The sequence below is a fragment of the Triturus cristatus genome, chromosome 3_2 (genome assembly GCF_964204655.1).
Source record: "Triturus cristatus chromosome 3_2, aTriCri1.1, whole genome shotgun sequence".
NCBI lineage: Eukaryota > Metazoa > Chordata > Amphibia > Caudata > Salamandridae > Triturus > Triturus cristatus.
In genome coordinates this window covers 1,235,481,103-1,235,506,691 of record NC_140584.1, presented here as the reverse complement: position 1 = coordinate 1,235,506,691, position 25,589 = coordinate 1,235,481,103, and the positions used below count along the sequence as shown (strand labels likewise).

The following is a 25,589-nucleotide window of genomic DNA, read 5'->3' as shown; positions in this document are numbered from 1 at the left end:
CTTTGACTTACTCAGAGCACTTGAGTATATCTTTACTTGTTACACTAGTATTTCCCTGGTATATTCTCTGTGGGTTCATGAAAGACTGCTCTTTATGTTTCTGCTCACCCTGGATCTCTTACCCTGTACCTAATTCTCTTCAGTGCAGATTATACAGAGCAGGTGACAATCTAGAACCAGCATGAGGGTGAATGAGGCTCACTGGGGTATCCTGGCCATGTCAGGGCCTCTACCTCCTCAATCTAGGACCAGCATGAGGGTGAATGAGGCCCACTGGGGTACCCTGGCCATGTCAGGGCCTCTACCTCCTCAATCTAGGACCAGCATGAGGGTGCATGAGGCCCACTGGGGTACCCTGGCCCTGTCAGGGCCTCTACCTCCTCAATCTAGGACCAGCATGAGGGTGAATGAGGCCCACTGGGGTACCTTGGCCCTGTCAGGGCCTCTACCTCCTCAATCTAGGACCAGCATGAGGGTGAATAAGGCCCACTGGGGTACCCTGGCCATGTCAGGGCCTCTACCTCCTCAATCTAGGACCAGCATGATGGTGAATGATACTCACTGGGGTACCCTGGCCCTGTCAGGGCCTCTGTCTCCTCAATTTAGGTCTAATCTACAACATGCATTACATTGAGTGAGTGACATTATAGCATTGTCCCGAATACGAACAAGTCAGTATGAACAAATGTGTATTTTGAAACTGGTCAAAACATCTGGAAAGGACAGATCAGTATTGGGGATGAGAGACAGGTAATTGTGGATAACTAAACAGCTGTGGTTCAGAAACACTTTCTTTTGCAAAGGCATTGCTTTCATTTCCCTCTAACCTTTGCCCCTGTAGAGAGATTTGCACAACATTTTGTAATTTCCTAGCTTAGTCAGCTTAAGTTTGGGTTGGATTATATGTGCAGATCCGCGCAGGAGAAAAACGTTGTAATTTCAGCTCTTGTAAGACATTTTGCTCGTGCCTACAACCTCTGAATAGATTTACACCAAACATGGAATGAAAGTAGAACTTTAATTAAAAAGGTTTGATTTTGTTGGTTTGGTGTTAATCAGTTCAGTAAGTAAGTATGTTTAATGTATAGTTAATAAAAACTATTACACAAAAGTTCCACAAATTTAATTAAATCATCCCATCATAGTTTGCAAACATTCTGATAAAACATCTGGATTAAAAACATGAGTCTATTGCTGGTGCCTCGATGGCAGACAGTGTGCAAATGCAAAAAACTAACAGTCCATATTTGTTTAAAGTGCTTTGCCTTTCTGGACTCAGAAACAATGGTGTTTTTTGCTCATTGTTCTTTTCCAGCGTGCTGCATAAAGTGAATGCGCATTGTGCAAATTTATGTTATCTTTTTTCTTTTATAGAACTTTTAGTTTCTACCTGACCATTGAGCCGGAGTGATACCCGCTGGAGGCCATCACATCCTCATTACATTTCCAATAAAGTGAGAGTGTGTTGTGCACTTGAATGATCTCTTCTGTCTTAGAACGCCATACAGAGCCATCTTAATCATAGGTTTTTCCAAGCCGATCATTTTCAAGTCTCAAAGATTTTGTTCCCTCTCAAGCTAGGGGTATTGAGGCTTGCCTGCAGGTGCAAAAACAAAGTTACACAAAGATTGGTTTGAGTAGCTTTCCTCTTTGTCCCAAGACAGCTGGGCAAGTGCCAAGGATGAGGGTAAAACTCATGAAAAGTTTGTGTTCAGATATGCTCGGGGATTCAAGCTATGGTATGTGTTAACAACTGTCCAAGCATGTTGTCTTTTCGCAAATGTTTGTTATCCTGTAGGAGAGACAAAAACTTTACTCAGCAGTTACTAATTCGAAAGGAAGCTGCTGTGTCTTTGGGACTCCCCCATGCTTATTTATCCTGAGGTCTTTAATTTCCCATCCTAAGTATCTCCCCAAGACATTTGAACTTTTCTTGTCATCTGTGCTTCAATTTATGACCAGCACAAGCTGTTCAGGGAGCCACTCGCCGAAGCTCAAAATGTCCAACAAAACTTCCCAAAATCATTTTTCTTTGCATTTCCTGAATATTTAGGCTGAACATCTAGATCACTCAATGATGCTTCTTGAAATGTCACGCATGATCCTAACGATGAATGTCTTCCTACACAATGGGACCTGGTTTCTACAAAAACAAGGCACGGCCATGGGATCCAGGTTTGCTCCGTCCTATGCAAACCTGTTTATGGGAATGTATGAGGCGGAGCATGCCTGGGGACCGGGCTCAAAAAAATGGATCAACAGTGTCATTTTCTATGGTAGATGCATAGATGACATTCTATTGATATGGAATGGGTGTGAAAAAGAGCTGTTGGACTACCATGACTACTTAAATACAAACAGATTTAATGTTAAACTGACCATGAGTCATTCAAGTCAAAAGATTGAGTTCCTAGATCTTAAGTTGTATGCTTGTAATAAAAAAATACAAAGTGAAATCTTCAGGAAACCGATAGCATGCAATAGCGTGCTTCATGCTGAAAGTGTGCATCCGAGTGCAACCATAAATGCAATACCGTATGGCGAAATGGTTTGCATTAGGAGAAACTACAGTGAAGAAAGATGCTTCAATACTAACATAGAAACCAGAAAAAACAACTTTCTAAGTAGAGGCTATTCACAAAAGTGCCTTGCAACAGCGGAAAATAAAATCAGAAAGCTAGATAGGAAAAATACTCTGGTACAAAGACATAGGAATGAGAATCAAACAAGAAAGGAGGGTGTAATCTTTGTGACCCAATATAATGCCTACAGTAATCATGTATATAACATATTACGAAAAAATTGGCATCTACTGACTAAAGCACAGCTTCCCATAGGCACTATTTCCATCAAGCCTAAAATAGCATACAAAAGGGGAAAGACTATTAAAAATATTCTTTGCCCTAGTTATGTTAAGGAACGGAAAGAACAGATTGGTACATGGTTACAGACAAAGCCGGCAGGCTTTTTTACGTGTGGCTCATGTAATGTCTGTCCTTTTGGATTGAATAAAAAGTCCAAATTCAGATATAATACTGCAAGGCAATATAAGAGCAATTCCTTCATAAATTGTAACACCACGCATACTGTGTACGTGATTGGATGCCATTGTAATAAGATTTATGTTGGTAGCAGTATTCGTCAATTGAAAAACAGAATACAAGAACATGTAAGAGCAATAAGAAACAGGGATGACAAATATCCGATTGCCACACATATTTCAGAATTGCATTCGGAAAACCAGAAATTTGGTTCCATGCAATTGACCATGTGAAGGCACCAGAAAGGGGTGGAGATAGAGAGAAGATATTGAGGCAGGCTGAGGCGAGTTGGATCTGCCGTCTTAGAACCATTAATATGGGCTAAACATTAATAAAGAATTTTTTCATTTTTTATAGTATAGAAATATATACATATGGTTTTTGGAAACATATTTATGCAACAGATTAAGAGATTGCTACCTCTTTTTTATGAAATACTTATGTACTGTGCGTTTTCTGTTACTTTGTTGTAATCTCGGTGCTGTTTATCTGTATAGCCCCTATGGGATAGGGCCTTGCTATGTGCACTGTGTGTTTAGCACTCTTAACATCAGAGTATGCGATAATATAATATATCTTCAGATTGCACTGTCAAATGAATATTGCTTCCTCTTTCACTTGCCCATATTCAATTCGAGCTCTTCTTGTTATTATTTTTCCAGCATTACAATTGAGGATAAGAGCATTACTGCATTAAACCTAACCGCTTAAGGGCATGTATGTAATGAAATGTTGTTTATACGTTTTCGTTATAAGAGCATTATTGCATTAAATCTAACCGCTCAAGGGTATGCGTGTAATGAAATGTTTTTAAACATTTTCGTTATATGATAAATGATTTTTATTCTTTTCTGTTTTATGATTTAAATCCGAACTTATCTAGTTAATGGCTAGTGATATATCACATACCAATGGATATGGTTCCCATTATTTAAATCGTTTAATGATGGGGGTTATAGAGTTAGCCTTTCTTTGAAAGAGGCGATATCACGAAATACATTGTAAATTAGTTCCTGTATAGGATAATACTGAGGCAATTTCAATGAAGGCTCTGAATAATTCTGATAAGTTTATACGTTACTATTAGACCTTGCGCCTATAAAATATATAAACAAAGATATTTTTTGGGGGGTTGCTTCCCACTCCAAAATGGCGCCCATAAATGACATTAACAGCTATATGTGATGAATGAGTATATCTCATTCGGACACCAGTGAACACATAGTTCGAAGCACGACATGGTTAAGAAGTATATATATAAAATCTTTATATGGAATATTCTTAAAAAGATTAGAATAAACCTTTTCTTTGCTTCGGGATCACACATGTCTGTATCTACACCCCAAAATCCTACATGATGGCGTTCTTTAGTATTCCAAGATGGCGCCCGCAGATTTACAAAATATTTTAGAATATGATTTTATTTGAAAAGTTTAAAAAGCGCTGCACATGATTATCGAATTAGGAATTATCCTTTAAAAACTTTAAAAAACCTTCTTTTGTCGTTTTTATGTCGGGTCTATACATATTTGAATCTCTTTGGCCTCTGTTTACGTTCAGTTCGTGAGAGTTTCAACATATTACAAAATAGCGTTTCCGCTTCACACATAGAGGCGGTTCAATGCCCTAAGCAAATATAGACGCAATTCAGAAGAGCTTTCGCTTTGCCTCTGGTTTATTAAAATATCCTTTACGATGGCGTCTTTCATTATTCAAAGACGGTGCCTGTAAATATATAAATAAGGATATTATACGTATGCATACATCGAATTTACTACACAAACTATTTAAAACATAACCCTGTAAAAAATGCTATGCATGGACACTGCATTAAGAATTATTACAAAATTTGAAAACAACTTTCTCTGTCGTTTTTCTATCATGGTCTATATATTTCAAATTCAACTGTCATCTGTTTACACTTGGGTGATCATAATTTAACATCTTACAATATGGCGGCTCCGTTCTACATACAAACTGGCTTCATTTAATGTCTCAAGTGGATACAGGTGTTACGTAGGAGAGCTATATAAGGTCAAACCTCGCACTAGTCTCATCAATACATGGACTATGCGCTGGAAGGATTGCTCCTGAAATTGGGAACTCTGAAGTAAGTGTCAATAGGGAACCTCTTTCCTCTTGCTTACTATGGAATAACTAACAAAATTGAAGTTAAATCTGAACCTCTCGCTAGTCTCATTAATACATGGACTATGCGCTGGAAGGATTACTCTTGAAATCTGGAACTCCGAAGTAAATGTCAATAGGGAACCTTCCTACTCATTACAGAATAACTAACAACATTGAAGTTAAATTCCTAATGGGTTGTCTTGGACAGTATGTTTACAGTCATAATTTCAATTTGAATATATTTTCATGTCTATCCAAAACTAATAGCTTTTGGTTTGTCCAAAACTTTTATTTAGATAAGGATAGTTAATGTCACTTACTATATGTGTTTACCAATACACGGAGTACAGTATATGAACTTTGAAAATTAGAATTGGCATATAACCCCAGTAAGAGGAGTATGATAGATCGTAATTGAATCATGACATATAGTTGAGCCACAATAGAAACTGTATCCCTATGAGTGTTGTTGTAAATCTGTATGAATGTCTTTAACATACTTATTCTCTTTTACAATCTCTTTGGATAGATACTGAGTTTTGCCCCTACACAGAATATTTTACATTGAGAGTACCACTAAAGGATACTTAATACGGTACGCTTTATCTTGATATCGCAATTAACCAATTGATTGATAGATTAGGTTTTATTGTATACAAAGGAGGAGGCTTTGATAAATAAAACAAAGATGTGATATTGATGAATATATACACATTGTCCTATCATGTTGCCACTTATTGTATCCTCAGATCACAAATAAATTTGGTTCCTAAAGGAGCAAACGAATTTTGAATTCAGTTTTGAGGGAACATATAAAGAAGACTTCTATGAAATGATTTTTCGGTAAGAGAAAATTCCCCATTCCGCCAATAAGATATAAGAATTACTATTAACTGATGGCCCAATTTAAGACACTCTGGCACTCACATCATGCCAGCTCCATTTGTTCTTTCTTGATATTTACTGCTGATGCTGCTGTGGCTCCCCCTGCTGTGAGCTTCACGCTTGCGGTAGGCTGGAGCCAGATGGCCCTGCAGGATCCTCAGGCTCACATCATTTTCCCCTGAGGTTTTTAAATGTCCAAATGTAAATGTCCAGTATTTGTAAAGCGTGAAAAATTTCCCGAGGGTGTCAAGGCAATGGGGGCCATTGGGAAGATTAAGAAAGCTATTGTCCAGAGTCACATGGTGCTGGGCTGATCTGCTGCCGGCGCCGGGGACCGAACCGTGAGCCCCCGGGTTCCAGAGTCATCCACCATGGCCTCTGCACCACACCTCTTGCCTTGTGTGGACTGCTTCTGCATGGTCCATTCTGTGTGTCTTGTTTTCGTCTGCCAGATGCCTTCTGACAGTGGTGAGTTTTTGGATACCGAGGCGATAGCCTCCTTACTCCACATTCATTTTGAGTTCTTTAGTCGCTGTTTAGGTTGTCTTATTGATGTGTGACGCTTTGTCACAGTTGAGGTTGAATCACAAGGTCAGCGCTGTGATAGGCCGTGGGTTGCGGTCAATTGGTTTTGCAGAAGTGTCAGCAAGTTTTATCACAGAGTCTTGTTTTCGTCTGTCAAATGTCTTCTGACGGTGATAAGCTTTTGATGGCTGCCGCGGCGGTTGCCTTCTGACAGTGATGAGTTTTGGGTGCCTGCCGGGGCGGTTTGCCCTCAGGCAGTGATGAGTTTTTGGATGCTGTGTTGCTGTTTCAGTTTCACATGGTTAGCGCTTCAATGGGCCGCGGGTAGCGGTCTACTGGGTTTGTAGAAATGTCTGCAAGTTTCCTGATCAGTGGGTTTTCTATTTGATCCAATCCTTTGTAGAATGTCCTGTTGAGTTTGCGGAGATGGTCGTCCAACATCTCAATGCCTAGGTCTCTGTGGAGGTCTGCTGTTCTTGTGAAGATTGGAGCACCTGCTGCAATCCGTAAGGCCCAGCTCTGTGGTCTCTGTAGGGCTTTCCGATGCTGCGGGCGGCAGCAACTCCAAACTGATAAAGCGAACGTCATAGTTGGTCGAATTATTGCAGTGATTGCTCGCACCTTGCTCTGCAAAGGCATCGACTTGGTCTTCAGGAGTGGGTATAATAATGCAGCCAGTGTTGTTGCTGCTTTCTGGCACGTCTTCTCTATGTGGTTTCTCCAGCTGAGTTTAGAGTCCAGAGGCACCCCCAGGTAGGAGCTGCTGTTTTCCCATTTGATATCTTCCCCATTGAGGAGGATCTGTGGGTGTTTCCTGTTCAGCTTCCTGGTGAATAATGTTGCTGTGGTTTTGCTTGTGTTCAGGGTGATCTGCCAGTCGCTGTACCATTCGGAGAGTCTGCTGAGTGATGTCTCAAGGTTCTTAGCCACTTCCTTTTCGGAGAAGGATTGGGAGATGACTGCAACATCATTGGCGTAAAGAGCTACATCAGTCTTCTTTAGGTCCGTGGGGATGTCGTTTGTGAATATGTTAAAGAGGAATGGTCCTAGTATTGATCCCTGAGGCACTCCAGCAAGAATTGGGCGTGACGTTGAGCATTCTTCTCGTACCGCCACGTGAAAGGTCAGTTTTGACAAGTAGCTAGACAGCAGCTTAACCAGGGAGCTTGGAAACTTGAGCTTGATGAGTTTGTACAGCAGTCCCTCATGCCATACTCGGTCAAATGCTTTGGCTACATCCAGAAAGACTACTCCAGTAGACTTGTTGTTATTGAATCCATGGCTGATGATGTCCACAACTCTGAGGAGTTGGTGATTGGTTGAGTGATCTTTCCGGAACCCAAATTGTTCTTTGGCGAGGAGGTTTTCGCTTGTTGCAAAGTCCATGAGACGTGCAAGGATACATTTTTCAAAGACCTTTGATAGGCCAGATAGCAGACGTATGGGGCGGTAATTTGCAGGATCTTGTAGTGGTTTCCCAGCCTTGGGGAATACGACGACTCTTGCTTCTTTCCAGGCGTTAGGGAAATACTGGTGCTGCATACAAGCGTTGAATATCTCAGCAAGGTGATCCACTGCGGCACCTGGGAGCATCTTGATGGCTTTGTTGGCTATTCTGTCCTTTCCTGGTGCCTTGCCATAATTCAGTGTCTTTACCAGGGCCAGTAACTCGCCCGTTGAGCATTCCTCAATGATTGCAGCTTCTGTTTCTGGTGGGTGCTCCCGGTCGTGCTTAGCGACCTCTTGCTCGACTTCTGCTGCCAGTTTGCTTGCCTGGTTAGGCCTGAAGGATGCCTCCAACGTGTCAGCGAAGACCTCAGCCTTGTCCCTGTTGCTGCATGCCAAGTGAGTCTTCCCTTGTATCGGGGGGTTTGGTTCCTTCTTCCCAGTCAAGCGTCGGGTCATTCTCCAGAGAGAGTTGTCCGTGTCCTTCAAGTTAGCCGTAGCTGCTTCCCACTTTTCACCTCTGTGCTGGCTTATTTGCATCTTCAGCTGTCTTGTCAGCTCATTGTACTTCTTCAGCAGGTCGGGGGTGTGATTCCTTTGCCACTCCCTCCGGGCTCTGTTCTTGTCAGCTATCGACTGCTTGATGCCCTTCGGGAGGTCGTAGATAGTGCAGCGTTGGAGTTTCTGCTCGGGAACAGTGTGGACTGCAGCTGTGAAGTGGTGAACCGCCTGGTCAATGACTTCAATGCAGCGTAGGGCGCCAGGGACCAGTCTCTCCTCCAGGCTTCTCTTGTATAGGCTCCAGTCTGCCTTCTTGTAGTTGTGCCTGGTGCCCTGTTGCTGGTCTTCAAGTACGTCTCCAACTGTGATCAACACTGGGTTGTGGTCGGACATCAGCGCTGTTCAGGTTTCCAGCTCCATAGACTGGGAGAGATTCTTCATGACGATGGGTTAAAAGGAGTGCCCTCGGCCTCAGTTTAGGGCGGGGTTTGATTTTAGGTGCTTAAATTGTAGATTGGGGGTGTAACACAGTTAGTAGATCACCTGAAGGGATTGAGAAGGATGTTTTTGTAAAGGTAAGGGCTCGAAATGGAATAAATTTACCTCGAAGGCCAACTGAAATATGGCATCTTAAATCACGCGCACATAGGAATCGTCACACTTTGTTTGTAGATTCACTGAAGAATTGTGTTGTAACTTGTGTACTTACGAGAATTACACAAGGAGAACCAGGAAGATAGAGGGAGAGAAATTTGGACATTAATACATTTGTGGCGGTTCATGGTTATGATTAGCGGGAAAATGTTGATATACGAATAGGTTACGAGATAATCGCTTGTAAAAAGATTAAACATGTACAAAGTAACATCGATTTGGAAAGTTCTTGTATTGAAACGTTGTTTTTTAATTGTAGAATACCCCTGACGATGGGCCACGAGAAGGCCCGAAATGCATTGGGTTACCGTGATGGATTAATGAAGATCACTTATATGCACTCCTAGCTACCGATAAAGGCCACGGCATGTCTGTAGCATTTGAGGTTACAGTGATATAAGTAAGATGTCTCACAAGTGACGATGGATAAATACTGGATACCGTGAATAACTCTGATGAGCTTTGAATAAATTTTGAGTAAACTTGGTTTAACGTATTGCATTATTGGTATGCACATATTCATCGCTGTGCGTCCAGAAATAGGGTGAGAGGTTACCCCATTGTTTCTAATGTCTATCATAAGTACGTGGCATTGGGCAGACCACAATTCTGGGCCTGCACGCGAACAAACACAACACGAGAAACTTTTGAAAAAACCGGTGTGTACTTTGTCACTCTCTTTTGGACGATGTCCAGAACGTCCGGTTTATGCAGTGCAGAGCCTGGATAGTGTGTTGGTTGAGTTGGGCCAGCCACTACAAAGTCTTCCTTCTTTGGGTGGGCAAGTAGAGCGTGTCCTTTGCTGTTTACCGTGCGAGAGTTCCAGCACTGGTGCTTGGCATTTAGGTCTCCGCCAATTAATGTTGGGATGCGGGGTCCATTAAAGCATCCAAGTCCTTTGGGCTTAGCTTGCCTGGCGGTGAGTATGGCTCCATTTGTGAGCAGCGCCCTTTTTGCGTCTACTGGTGCATGGCCTCCATTTTGTGCTCCTAACTCAGTTAATAGAAATAGATGAGGTGTATTCTCTTCCCCTGATCCTTACACTGTTTGAAATGAACATGAAAAGAGGTCTGCTCAATCCTCCACATATGGTGGCCATCTTGGACTGGTTGGTTTACCTTAACACTACATTATTGAACACTTAGGTTTCCCTTATGTCTTGTTTGTAATCCCATTTTCATAATAGGACAATATTCCCTATTGCAAGAACCTAAATTCTGCTGATGAATCCTAGCCTCCTTTCTTATTGGCCCGGGATAGATGGCCTCACATTGGATTATTCAGCATTATTGAATATGATCACTCTAGGTGGTCAATAGGGACAGTTTGATCACTTGCCTCGCCTTTCCCTCTTCTGTGTCCCTAGTCACCCCCCACAGCCCACTCAGATCTATTTGCTAGCTGTACTGTTCTTTGTCTGACCTCTAATATTTATTTGTCTGTGAACTGAAGACCTCTTCACCAATCTCTTATGCAGTTGTTCAGCCCAGGGAGATGCCCCAATTTCTTCCCTGCCCCTTGACCCGGTCGAGGCCGTCAAGTCCAGACTGAAGCCTGTGCCTCGAACCTATACTCGCCACCTTGTCCACACCCTTCATAGGCGCTCCTCTAGCTGGTATATTGTATTCATAAGACTCCTCTCCTATCACTATCTGGTCCCATTACCCAAGTTATTCACTCTTTCTATGCCACTAGCTGAGTTTAGCTTTGACATGGACACAGAGCCCTCAAGCTCCATCTCTCCTAATCTGGAGCCATCTGGCCAGAATGCTTTCACAATTAAATAACCCCCTAACCTATCAAACAATCATTTGCAATGCAATCGGTCTCGCCTTTGGGGTCTTATAAGTATTTAGCCATGCAGCATATTGTCTGCAGCTGGTGCCAGTAGCGGTTCCACCGGGAGGTGAATATAAAACACAAAGCTAGCCGCAGTATGATGGAGTTTTGAGTGAGGGAGGGAGTGCAGAGGTAAGATTCAAGATTGTTTACAGTCAGGCAGAATGTTCGAGGGGAGCAGAGCCTGTGCTCACTGAAGGGGTAGATCTTTGGACTGCAACAGTTCTGATGTTGAGGGAGTGCTGGTCCAAAACCAGGGAGTCTAGATGGAGCAAGTTGCTCTTTTCATTTTCCCTCTTCTTTTTGCACTCCACTCTATGACACCCCCGTTTCTTGTTTGCATTTTCCTGACCACTATACAAAATGGAACAGTACATAATTTCCTGCTCTCTGCTCAAACCCAAGCAGACCTGAAGGTCCCCGAGGTCTCAATCTCGAAAGGGTAGAAGCATCGCGCAGTCCGTGGACCGTGGCTACGTAATACAAGACTCGCTTTTTATGAATTTTCCTTTCTATGCAAAACTCTGAGTCCAAGGCTCCTTGACGTTGTTTATTCAGTTTATCATTCATTTTGAAGTTAACACTTGAGGGTTGTTTCTTAATTTCTGAAGCGGACTTTACACACGGGTGATAGCTCGTTTGCACTACGCCTGCTGCCCTTATGACAGTGCAGAAATGCAATCACACTTCTCAAATGATGTCAAAGTGTTGAACACAAATTCAAGGATGCAGATACCTGAAATGACATTGAGGATTCCAAGTGCCATGCATGTGTCTGTCTGTCTGAGGTGTTTATAAGTTGTTCTCCTGCTGTGCCTCAAAAAAATTAATGGGGAATTTTTTTGATTGAAGGGGCAGGCCAGAGACCAAACCACTGTTTGCACATATGTTCGAATTATAAATTTGTCAGGAAAGTTCAATGGTCGGGTTTTCATCTGACAAATTCAAGCAGGTCAAGCCTACAGAAATGTAACGGATGAAAAATACCCTATAGAAAATTGGACGTGAAGATTTGAGTGCCTTCAAGCACCAAAATCGAAGTGCGCTACTTTCGGATAATTGCTACCATTAACGCTCCCGCAAGTGAATTTCCAGACGCACACGCGTTGCCATTGAACGCAATGGAACGCGTGCACGTTTTTGACTGAAAAGCCAAAGCGATTGCAAAAGGTCTTTTCGCCTATGCAGCGCATGCGCGCTGCGTAGGCGAGACCTAAAAACACTGCAAAAAGCTTTAAACATAGACTACTTAACTAGGCCTGGGCGAAGCACTACGCTACGCTCGCGTAGTTTGCGAAGTTCGCGCTACTTCGCACTACGTAGCACAGTGCGAACACGCGTAGCGTAGTGTTGCGTAGTGCTGCGGTAATTTTTTGCTTGCTCGCGGTCCTCAACGTCAAGTTGGCGACCGCGAGCATGCAAAATGACATCCCGGCGAGAGTTTTTCCTTGTTCGCGATCGCGAGCATGGAAAATAAACCTCCCGGCGAGATTCCCAACGCAAGGAGGTCAGGTTTCTCATTGCGAGGGGCCGCGTATGCTCGCGACCGCTCCCGATGAGAAACTACCAGTTCACGTTGAAAAAGCTGCCGCTCGAGTAAAAATCTACTCGAGCAGCAGAAAACTACAGCTCGCACTGTGCAAGATGCCATTTTCAATGATTGCACAGTGCCGGTTGCTTGTCCGCACTGTGCAATCATTGAAAACAACATCTTGCACAGTGCGAACATGTTACTACGCAGTGCTACGCGAAGTGCTATGTGTAGCTCGCGTAGTGCGAACTTCACTTTGCGTAGCTTCGCGAAGTGCTACTTCGCGAACTACGCCCACCCTTATACTTAACCCCTTCGCTGCTAGGCCTTTTCCGCCCCTGTGCTAAGCCTTTTTAGGGCTATTTGGGGTAGTGCGCGCTTAGGCCCCTGTAACATTTTGACCAGATAAGGTATCCATGCCAAATTTGTGTCCTTTTCTTCCCACATCATGGGGATTCTAAAGGTACCCGGGGTTTGTGGATTCCCCTGTAGGGGTCCCAGAAATTAGCCAAAATACAGCAAAAAAATTCTGTTTTTTGGAAAAATGGGAAAAACGGGCTGCAAATGAAAGCGTCTGGGTTTTTCTCTGCAAATGGTATCAAAAAAGGGTTTGTGGGGCTGAGATCACCATTTTCTTAGATTTTAGGGAATGACAGACTTTTTTCAGAAAACGAACATTTTATACACAGTTTTGGCATTTTTCTGGGACATAGCCTATTTTTGCTATTTTTCGTGCTTTCAACCTCCTTCCAGTTAATGGTAGAAATGGGTCTGAAAGCAATAATGGATCCTGGAAAGCTATACATTTGTGAAAAGTAGAAAAAAATCTGAATTCAGCAAAGGGGTCATTTGTGTAGATCCATCAAGGTTTCTTTATAGAAACTAACAGTTAAATATAGGAAAAAATGAAAATTAGTTGAAAAAAACAGCCTTTTGTGTCAACGTTTTTACCTGTAACTTCTTCTAATTACAACAGCCCTTTGAAAGCAATATACCGTTACATCCGCTGGATCTTCCTGGTTGTGGGGATATATAGGACTTGTAGGTTCACCTAGAACCCGACGAACCCAGAGTCAAAAACTGAGCAGCAATTTGCAATGGTTTTTTATTATGTTCCGGGTATACACCAATTATTGTGGGAAAATGTATACATGGAAAAATCGGTATGAAAGACACCTATGTATTTCTGAAATGGGAACAAATTATAGAGTTTAGAAACAGTACATATTTCCACATTTTCGAAATTGGGAATACTCATACTAGCATGAGAATTATCAATCATTTTTCAAAATGACTCCTTTTTTACACAAAGTCTTTCATTTGGAAGGCAGAAATGCATCAAAAATCAATAGGTAATAACAGTTGCTTTACAAATCTAAATTACCCCAAGTCTCCCAATGAAAATGGTACCTCACTTGTGTGGGTAGGCATAGTGCCCATGACATGAAATGGCTCAAAACCCAACGTGAACACACCACATTTACACAATGAAAATTTACCCTTTTTTTGCCAAGTGTCTAGCTGTAGTTTTTGAACACTAGCTCTGCCGAAACCTAGTGAAATGTTGCAAACCTATACATTTTTTAAAACTAGACACCCAGGGAAATCCAGGATGGGGTGACTTGACTGCCACCCACCAGGTTCTGTTACCCAAAATCCCTTGCAAACCTAAAGAATTGTCAAAAAAAACACATTTTCCCCACATTTATGTGGTGGAAAGTTCTGGAATATCCGTGGATCCACAAATTTCCACCCACCCCGCGTTCCCCAAAGTCTTACGAGAAAAACAGTACCTCACTTGTGCGGGTCGGCTTAGTGCCCGTGACAGGAAATGGCGCAAAACGCAACGTGGTCACACCTCAATTTCGCAGTGAAAAATGACCCTTTTTTGGCAAAGTGCCTAGCTGTAGTTTTTGAACCCTAGCTCTGCGGGCACCTTGGAAAACCTAGCAAACCTATACATTTTTGAAAAATAGACACCCAGGGAAATCCAGGATGGGGTGACTTGACTGCCTCCCACCAGGGTCTGTTACCCAGAATCCCTTGCAAACCTAAAAAATTGACAAAAAAACACATTTTCTCCACATTTCTGTGGTGGAAAGTTCTGGAATCTGCGTGGATCCACAAATTTCCACCCACCCCGCGTTCCCCAAAGTCTTACGAGAAAAACGGCACCTCACTTGTGTGGGTCGTCCTAGTGCCCGCGACAGGAAACGGCGCAAAACGCAACGTGGTCACACCTCAATTTCGCAGTGAAAAATGACCCTTTTTTGGCAAAGTGCCTAGCTGTAGTTTTTGAACCCTAGCTCTGCGAGCACCTTGGGAAACCTAGCAAACCTATACATTTTTGAAAACTAGACACCCAGGGGAATCCAGGATGGGGTGACTTGACTGCCTCCCACTAGGGTCTGTTACCCAGAATCCCTTGCAAACCTAAAAAACTGTCAAAAAAAACATCTTTTCCCCACATTTCTGTGGTGGAAAGTTCCGGAATCTGCGTGGATCCACAAATTTCCACCCACCCCGCGTTCCCCAAAGTCCTATGAAAAAAATGGTACCTCACTTGTGGGGGTCGGCCTAGTGCCCGCGACTGGAAACGGTGCAAAACGCAACGTGGTCACACCTCAATATCGCAGTGAAAAATGACCCTTTTTTGGCACAGTGCCTATCTCAAGTTTTTGAAACATAGCTCTGCGGGCACCTTGGGAAACCTAGCAAACCTATACATTTATGAAAACTAGACACCCAGAGGAATCCAGGAAGGGGTGACTTAACTGCCTCCCACCAGGGTCTGTTACCCAGAATCCCTTGCAAACCTAAAAAATTGTCAAAAAAAACACATTTTACCCACATTTCTGTGGTGGAAAGTTCCGGAATCTGCGTGGATCCACAAATTTCCACCTACCCCGTGCTTCCCAAAGTATTACGAGAAAAATGGTACCTCACTTGTGTGGGTCGGCCTAGTGCCCGCGACAGGAAACGGCACAAAATGCAATGTGGTCACACCTCAATATCGCAGTGAAAAATGACCCTTTTTTGGCACAGTGCCTAGCTCTAGTTTTTGAACCCTAGCTCTGCGGGCACCTTGGGTAACCTAGCAAACCTATACATTTTTGAAACCTAGACACCCAGGGGAATCCAGGATGGGGTGACTTAACTGCCTCCCACCAGGGTCTGTTACCCAGAATCCCTTGCAAACCAAAAAAATTGTAAAAAAAAACACATTTTCTCCACATTTCTGTGGTGGAAAGTTCCGGAATCTGCGTGGATCCACAAATTTCCACCCACCCCGCGTTCCCCAATGTCGTACGAGAAAAATGGTACTTCACTTGTGCGGGTCGGCCTAGTGCCCGTGACAGGAAACGGCACAAAACGCAACGTGGTCACACCTCAATTTAGCAGTGAAAAATTGCCTTTTTTTGGCAAAGTGCCTAGCTGTAGTTTTTGGACCCTAGCTCTGCGGGCACCTTGGGAAACCTAGCAAACCTATACATTTTTGAAAGCTAGACACCCAGGGGAATCCAGGATGGGGTGACTTGACTGCCTCCCACCAGGGTCTGTTACCCAGAATCCCTTGCAAACCTAAAAAAGTGTCCAAAAAACACATTTTCCCCGCATTTCTGTGGTGGAAAGTTCCGGAATCTGCGTGGATCCACAAATTTCCACCTACCCCGCGCTCCCCAAAGTCTTACGAGAAAAACAGTACCTCACTTGTGTGGGTCGGCCTAGTGCCCGCGACAGGAAAAGGCGCAAAATGCAATGTGGTCACACCTCAATATCGCAGTGAAAAATGACCCTTTTTTGGCACAGTGCCAAGCTCTAGTTTTTTAACCCTAGCTCTGCGGGCACCTTGGGCAACCTAGAAATCCTATACATTTTTGAAAACTAGACACCCAGGGGAATCCAGGATGGGGTGACTTGACTGCCTCCCACCAGGGTCTGTTACCCAGAATCCCTTGCAAACCTAAAAAATTGTCCAAAAAAAAAATTGTCCCCTCATTTCGGTGGTGGAAAGTTCCGGAATCTGCGTGGATCCACATATTTACAGCTACCCCGCGCTCCCCAAAGTCTTACGAGAAAAACGGTACCTCACTTGTGTGGGTCGGCCTAGTGCCCGCGACAGGAAACGGCGCAAAACACAATGTGGTCACACCTCAATTAAGCAGTGAAAAATGACCCTTTTTTGGCAAAGTGCCTAGCTGTAGTTTTTGAACCATAGCTCTGCGGGCACCTTGGGAAACCTAGCAAACTTATACATTTCTGAAAACTAGACACCCGTGGGCTTCCTGGGAGGTATGGCTTGCGTGGATCCCCCAATGTTTCCTTACCCAGAATCCCCTGCAAACCTCAATTTTAGCTGAAAAAATCACATTTTTCACACATTTTTGTGTGGGAAAGTTGTGGCATCATCGGGCTCACTCAAATTTCCCACCATCCAGCATTCCCCCGGGTCTTCTGGTAAAAATGGTGCCTCACTTGTGTGGGAGGCCCAAGTACCTGGGACAGGCAAGGGCCCAAAACGTAGTGAGGCGACATCAAAATCGCCTCTCAAAACCACCTGGTTTTGCAAGGGGGGTCACTTGGGTTTTTGGCCCGGTGCTCGGCGGCCATCTAGGGAAACCTACCAAACCCACATATTTCTGAAAAATAGACACCCGGGGACTTCCAGGGAGGTATAGCTTGCATGGATCCCCCAAAGTTTGCTTACCCAGAATCCCCTGCAAACCTCAATTTTAGCTGAAAAAATCACATTTTTCACACATTTTTGTGTGGGAAAGTTGTGGCATCACCGGGCTCACTCAAATTTCCCACCACCCAGCGTTCCCCCGGGTCTTCCGGTAAAAATGGTGCCTCACTTGTGTGGGAGGCGCAAGTACCCGGAACAGGCAAGGGCCCAAAACGTAGTGCGGCGACATGAAAATTGTCTATCTCAAAACCGCAATTGCGGTCGCAAAACATTTGTACATGGGGTTGCGCTCGCTATTAGGAAGGGAACGCCCATTCCTAATAGTGACTCGCAATTCCAAAATAGCAAGTCAGAAAATAATTGAGACCCGTTTGCGCATGCAAAAACCGTCATACATCTGGCCCACAATGTCAAGCATTAAATCCTCCCCCTCCCTAGGAGCCGCTAGTTCCTCAGAGATCTCCCAGACACCTCAAAGTCTACCATCTCTCATCCTTGACACCTCTTGGCTCCCACTTAGGGACCACAATACACAATAGCAATTCTCCTTCTATCCCAGTTGGGAATGAGCCCCTCCATGCATCCACCATTCTAGTGTGCATGCCCACCACTCCTCTAGGACACCAAGCTCTGACTTGACATGCTCCATAAATCACACCATCTCCCCAGATATTCCCTTGACCTCCAAGCCCAATACGGTAGACATTGTGAGTGAAACCAAGACCCTCCATATATCTAAATCGGCAGCAACCCCGATGTCTGATCATCTGAACTGGGCAAACAACTGGACAACAACCAACACCGCCTCCCTGCGAAGGGTTGCATCTCTCATCTTCCAATTTATTCCACAGACCTACCTTGCTTCCGAAGGTGCCCTTGGGTCAATATCCACCATACCCCTCTTCCCCTAACTCACCTTCCCATCCTAGCCCCAGTACCAAGACCCTGAATCCCGTCCCACATTGCAGTCACAGGCTCTTCAAGGTGTTTTGATACCATCCTCCTCTAGTTTTCCCACTTAGCAGGTTCGCCTGCACCAATCCTTGAAAACCCTCTCCCACACCTCATTGGAAGCTAGACTAGATGAGATTAGACTTTGCCTTCAACAACTTAATGCAGAGGTTCAAACTTTATTACATGTCACCACAGAGCTGTCCGTTAATCTGAAGCTAAGCGGGTCCACAAACAATAACTGCCTCAACCTTGTGCCCCCATCTAACTTGGGCACCATGCTTCCTGCTCCCCCCCACCAGCTAGGTTGTCATCAAAAATGGCACCCCGTCCCAAAGTTGGAAAACCGCTCCCCACCCTAATGACCCCTTGTGGCCCTCTAGATTTAAAGACCCACTGTCTGGCAAAAATATTAATTCCTGCCCACTCTCATATGATCCTTAACACTCTGCCACCTCTACTAACTTGCACCAAATAGAAGCAATCCTTTCGGACCCTTTCAGGGAATCTAGGGTAAATACCGGAGCCTTAAATGAGACCAAACTTACGAGGGTCACCTCCACTCTTTCTAGCACACTGGACACCAATCCAAAACTTGAATGCCTGCTTCTCAACTGCAGATCGGCAGAAAGACACGCTGCTGACATTGCTTACCTCATCCGTGCACATCCATGCACATGACCTTGATATTGTAATGTTGACTGAATCCTGGCTAAACAACTCATCTGCACCCATCCTGGAAATACTAGTTCCTCCTAACTACGGTACCATTAGGTTAGATTAATCTAGCAGAGATTGTTGTATTGCTTGTATACATCGTAGCAGTCTATCAGTAAAACAATCACAATCGGCTCTCCTGCCGTCTTGTGAATACCTGTGCATTGAGGTGGCTTATAGCAATAATCATCCATGCAAATTGCACACGTTTTTCCACCCTCCATGAGACTATCTTCCCTTCATAGAACAGGTCATGAATATCATCACATCTAACGCACATCTGAATGGCACTCAGATCTTCTGAGGAGAGTTCAATCTCCACTGGAACAACATGAATGGTGTGGCTGTCAATAGCCTTAAATACTTCCTGGTAGACCTTAACTTAATCCAAATCTGTTACAGCCCTACTCACATTAAAGGAGCTACCTTAGATCTAGCCATCGGTTAGCTCAACTCCATTCACCTTGAATCTATTATTGAACCGATTGGACTGACCACTACTGCATCACCTTCCTGATCTCAGATTCTGTGAGAGCTAACAGAGTTCTGCCTAAGTAGCCCAGACACTGGAAAAGATGTCTACGAAACATCAACTTGCATGATCTGACTGCTCTCTGTGATAACACCCTTCCTCCTCCAGTGGATATGTCCGACGTTCATGACCTTACGGACCACTATAACAGTTCCATGACAAGTGTTCTAGACCCGCTGGCGCCTCTGCAGTTAAAAAGACCGTCCTCCAAAGTCTCCAAGGCTTGGCACAACAATAGTCTAAATACTGAAAGACGGAATCTGAGACTAGCGGAAAGACTGTGGAGATCCTCTCCCTTCCTTGAACATCTCAATCAGCTGAGATATGTAAGAAATATCTATACCAAACGCATCAGATGCTATAAAGCCACCTTCTTCAGAAAACCATTAGAGCAAGCAAAAAAAGTCCAAAAAAGCTGTTCGAGCTCTTCAAGCAATCAAACAGTCAACCTAAACTTTCCTCACTGTGGCTAGGTCTGCACTCCAACTGTGAAGAATGTACTTACTTCTTCTCTGATAAGAATTCTAAGATTGAAGTATTACTACGGTCAGCCTTGGAGCACCTTTTCGATCACACCTCCTAACACCCTCCTTCCTACTTGGTCGGATGACATCCTGCCCAGTCGGCTCTATCCTACCAAAAAAAATGTTCTTGGACCATTTTCAAAACTTTGGATGAAAGTACTATACACAACACTCTAGCTACTCTGAAACCATCTTACCACTTCAACGACCCCGTGCCATCGAACTTCTTCTTTGAGATCAGAGCCTCCTTACAACCACTCTGGACGAAGATTGTCAGTGCTTCACTTCCGCAAGGTGCTATCCCAGACTGCCTAAATCTGGGCAGGTTACCCCTATTCTAAAGAAACCATCCGCAGATCCCTCTGACCCACACAACTTCCGCCCAATTTCTAAAATCCCCACATTGACAAAGCTCCTGGAAAAATGTGTGCATGTCCTGCTTTGTGACCACATTGATCAATTCCAATTCCTGGACCAATTTCAATCCGGTTTCCGCCAGGGTCTTAGCACAGAAACTGCTCTCACTCACATTGTGGATGACGAACTAAGATTGCTAGATCAAAACAAATCTTGCCTACTGATCCTCCTCGACCTCTCATCAGCTTTTGATACTGTTAAACACGACAACCTAATTGACCTCTTGAAACACAAGATGCGTCTTTCTGGGCTTGTACTAAACTGGTTCTCCTCATTTCTCCACAATAGAACCCAAAGCTTCAAGGTGAACCAGTCCCTGTCTCATCCCTCAACGGTCACCCTGGGGGTTCCACAGGGATCTGCGCTCTCACCCACGCTCTTCAACCTGTTCATGGAGCCTTTGACAGAAATCCTGAAATCATCCTGCACTCACTATCACATGTATGCTGATGATACTCAAATATACCTGAAGATCTCCTCCCCTGAGGATATCAGGTCCCTCAACTCAGTCTTACTGAAAACACAAAGCTGGCTGACACCGAACACCCTGAAGCACAACGCTGTTAAAACTGAATTCCTCCTAATTGCACCACCCAAGCAGTCTCAAGTCATCGAATAATGGATGAGTCAACTAACAGCTCTTTACTGCACGCCACACATCATTGATTCCACAAGCTCTTTGGGAATATTGCTATACAACTTACCAAAGGAACAAACTTCCAACTAAGCCTCTTGAGGAAAACCAAACCTTTCCTTCTTTCACATGACTTGAAGGTTGCGGTGCAAGCCCTAGTAATCTCTAAGCTTGAGTATGGAAGCGTAAACCTGTGTGGCCTTCCTTGAGTGAGTACGGCCCCTCTCAGGGATACCCTCATACTGCTGCGATGCTCGTAACGGGCTCGAAAACAATCATATCATACCAGAGCTGATATCCCTAAATTGGCTCCCTTACAAAACTAGGATACAATTAAAAATTGCATATATGGCACATAAAGCCTTTAATTTCAATACCCCAATGTACCTCACTCAAAATTTGGAGCTCTCCGTTGGAGCTAGATCCTCAAGAAGTGCTGAAACTGCAAAAATTAAACCAAAGAAAATCTTACAATCAAGCCTTCTCGGGTATCGCCTGAGGATATGGAACGCCTTACCCCCTGAAGTCAGGTTGAATCCCTCTACTGTCCTTTTCGAAAAGGAAGTTACATTTATACTGATAAAGAAACTTTTACCATTGTAATGGGTCTTCCAAGTCGCTAGAGGACATCCTTGCTGGTCGGAATATATGAAGACTGTCTTGCGGTTCTGTCGGTCCTCTATTACCTAAGCCTAATTCCGCTTGCAACTGATATACTGTAAAGTGCTCTAATGCCCCCTGTGACCATGTTTTCAACATAGACTTTATCCCTATACTTCCTTTCTCAAGGAAGTAAAAACTTTATGGATGAAGAAACTTTTGTCTGGACTTTTTGCTTCCAATGCTCCCTAGGGCTCTGTGCTTTATGAGACTGTTAAGATAATTTTTACTGATATTAAGATAGTCTGTTTGCTCTGTTTTTTAACCCTTGTATGCTTCCCTGATTTATATACTGGAAAGTGCTCTGGTACCCCCGGTGGTCATGTTCGCGCTATCGAAAACTTTTAAAATGAATAAATTAATGTTTAGGTTGAGCCTACAGATCTTGCGCTGCAGGATGATCTGTTGTATGTGCTTAGTGGGGTTTGACTCCTCCCATCGGTGCTGGTTGGGTTTTGTCTGTTTCATAAAAAAGTGGTAGCCTCCAAAAGCCTTATGGTTGGTGCATCTCCCACCGTTTCTGACAAGTTAACTCCCATGGAGTATTGCTGCGGGAGCAAGCAGCGGCACAGACAGCGGCAGCTGCTGCGACAAGACCCACGCTTTGCTCCAACAGCTCTTCTCTCTATGCCTAAGTATTTGTCTGGCGGAAACACCAGCGCTCGTGTTTTGAGTCCCTGTTGGTTTCAGGCTGTGACATCATTTATTTACATCTCTCGGTAACGTGTCCACACAACGGGTAGTGCTGCAGAGTAATGCATGGCATTAGCTGATTCCAGCACATGCAGTTCATTGAAAGGGCACCACGCAAGGCATCTGCCAGTCACACATTATCAGACATCCGCTGGTAAGCCAGAGCGCGATCATTAACCAAATGCTCCAGCCAATCAGAGCCAGGCATCCTCTACATTGGGATAATTGTTCATGAACTGTATATGAAACGTGAATGTGGTACTTCGATGCGCTTTGTGTTAAGGCACAAGCATGTGTTCTGCAACAAATGCTTACACACCCTGTGAACCGTACTTGAGCCGTGCCACTTCCATGTGAGCAGGTGCACCTGGGGCTGCAAGAGACATGCAGTATATGGGCTGTGATTCAAAAGTCTGTAAGCTGGCAGGGAATGAACATGGCAAGTTAAAACAAACATACACTGTACCCCAAACATCTCCTCCCTCGAGAGACGCAGCCCACGCAGAGTCAAAACAAACCTGTAAGCAAGATCACGTGACATTCTGTCCCACCCCTTGTTATTCGCAACGCTGACCACAGGTAACAAGAACACGTCTCAAGTCTGAGTTGCAAATCAGACTCAAGTATCAAAGCAAGCCCACCGCAGCAATGTCATTCATTCTAATAACTTATAATAATAATAAAGGCAAGCCCACCGCGGCAATGTCACTCATTCTAATAACTTATAATATTAATAAAAGCAAGCCCACCCCAGCAATGTCATTCATTCTAATAACTTATGATAATGATAAAAGCAAGCCCACCGCGGCAATGTCATTCATTCTAATAACTTATAATAATAATAAAAGCAAGCCCACCGCGGCAATGTCATTCATTCTAATAACTTATAATAATAATAAAAGCAAGCCCACCGCGGCAATGTCATTCATTCTAATAACTTATAATAATGATAAAAGCAAGCCCACCGAGGCAATGTCATTTATTCTAATAATATATAATAATAATAAAAGCAAGCCCACCGCAGCAATGTCATTCATTCTAATAACTTATAATAATAATAAAAGCAAGCCCACCGCGGCAATGTCATTCATTCTAATAACTTATAATAAGAATAAAAGCAAGCCCACCGCGGCAATATCATTCTTTCTAATAACTTATAAAAAGAATAAAATCAAGCCCACCGCGGCAATGTCATTCATTCTAATAACTTATAAAAAGAATAAAAGCAAGCCCACCGAAGCAATGTCATTCATTCTAATAACTTATAATAATAATAAAAGCAAGCCCACCACGGCAATATCATTCATTCTAATAACTTATAATAATATTAAAAGCAAGCCCACCGCGGCAATGTCATTCATTCTAATAACTTATAATAATAATAAAAGCAAGCCCACCACGGCAATGTCATTCATTCTAATAACTTATAATAATAATAAAAGCAAGCCCACCGCGGCAATATCATTCATTCTAATAACTTATAATAATATTAAAAGCAAGCCCACCGCGGCAATGTCATTCATTCTAATAACTTATAATAATATTAAAAGCAAGCCCACCGCAGCAATGTCATTCATTCTAATAACTTATAATAATAATAAAAGCAAGCCCACCGCGGCAATGTCATTCATTCTAATAACTTAAAATAATGATAAAAGCAAGCCCACCGCAGCAATGTCATTCATTCTAATAACTTATAATAATAATAAAAGCAAGCCCACTGAAGCAATGTCATTCATTTTAATAACTTATAATAATGCTAATAGTCATAGTTTAAACAGAGCTTACAAAAGTAAAAGCTCTTCTGATAAAGGAACCTGGCTACAGAGTGCATACGTTTCTTTTATGTTGCTGTTGGAATGCCCCCTACACCCTGACAGCACTAGAGGTTTTAAGCAGATATGCAAAAGCCATCTCTGAAGGATTCATTTATGTCACTGAAAAGGCTTTAAGGCGCTATCAGTTAGAGCAAACGGTTTTGTGATGGGAGCTAGCTTACCATACCAAGTACAGTTATTTCTACATTTTAACACTGCCTGTCCTGGAACACACAGGTTAAACTATTTTCTTTTTTTATTTTCATTTCTTACATTCAGAAATTTGACTATACAGCTGTGCTACACGAACAGTAGCTGGCGAGAGAATTTCATTTGTGAGCTGAAAAATAAAATCTCAGAGTGAATGAGATATTAACAGCACGAGTAAATTGAACTTGTGGACTAACGGCTGGAGCGGTCGACCTCATAGCTGGGGAACCGTCCAAAAACTTGTTTTGTACTTAATTTGTCTCTTTAAAAATAACAACATGGCCATTTTATACTGCCATTTCCCTTCCTCGCATCCTGGTGGAACCAGTACTGGCGCCCAGCTGGAGACAATATGCTGCATGGCAAAATACTTATAAGGCCCCAAGGTGAATACCAATTGCATTGAAAATGCTTGTTTATGTTAGCTACTTTTTTTGGTCTCGCCTGGAGAAAGCAGCGCATGCGAGGGCCTTTTGCGATCAATTCAGCCAAAGCTGAATGCACGCTTGTACAGATGGACAGAAATGGCTGCTCTCGCCATTCACCAAGCTAGACATGCACGCGTAGGGACAAAAAAATGCACGCGTGTTAAATTTGGGGGTCTCTAGTTGGCACAGGTAGGTAATTGTGACAAATAGGGACCCTTTCCTCTAGTCAGGGTAAGAGGGTACACTCCTAAAATAACCCCTGCTCACCCCCTTGGTAGCTTGGCACAAACAGACAGGCTTATCTCAGAGGCAGTGTGAAAAGCATTTGTGACCACATACAATAACCAAGTGACAACACTACAGATGGACACCACACAAGGTTTTATATCAAAATTAAGTATACTTTATATAGATTTATCACAAGACCATAAACAACAAAAATACACAATACCGTTACTTTAAGATGGTAGTTTTAGCTTAGTTCAGTTCAATTCTTAAGATGCGACACTTTGCGTCGATGTACCTTACGATGTATGGCGTTTCCACGACAAGCAATGTCGCAGCAATGGAAATGCGGCAAAGTTCCGGTGCAAAGAAATAAAGACGCGAAGATCTTCCAGATGCGACACGCTTCTCCAGGGATGCGAGAAGTTCTTGGTTCGATGCGTGGACTGCAGCGGCGACACCCTTGTTCAGAAGTGCGACGGCAACAGCTTCAGCTGCGACACTCTTCTCCCAGTTTGCGTGAAGCTTCCGCACAATGCGAC

The 25,589-nt window shown here is 43.4% G+C and overlaps 1 protein-coding gene across 1 annotated transcript in view; it reads right to left on the bottom strand.

Moving 5' to 3' along the window:
* The window catches only part of LOC146859550 (CD5 antigen-like), a 613,604-nt gene that overhangs the window by 476,232 nt on the left and 111,783 nt on the right, over positions 1-25,589 (bottom strand). The window lies entirely within an intron of this gene.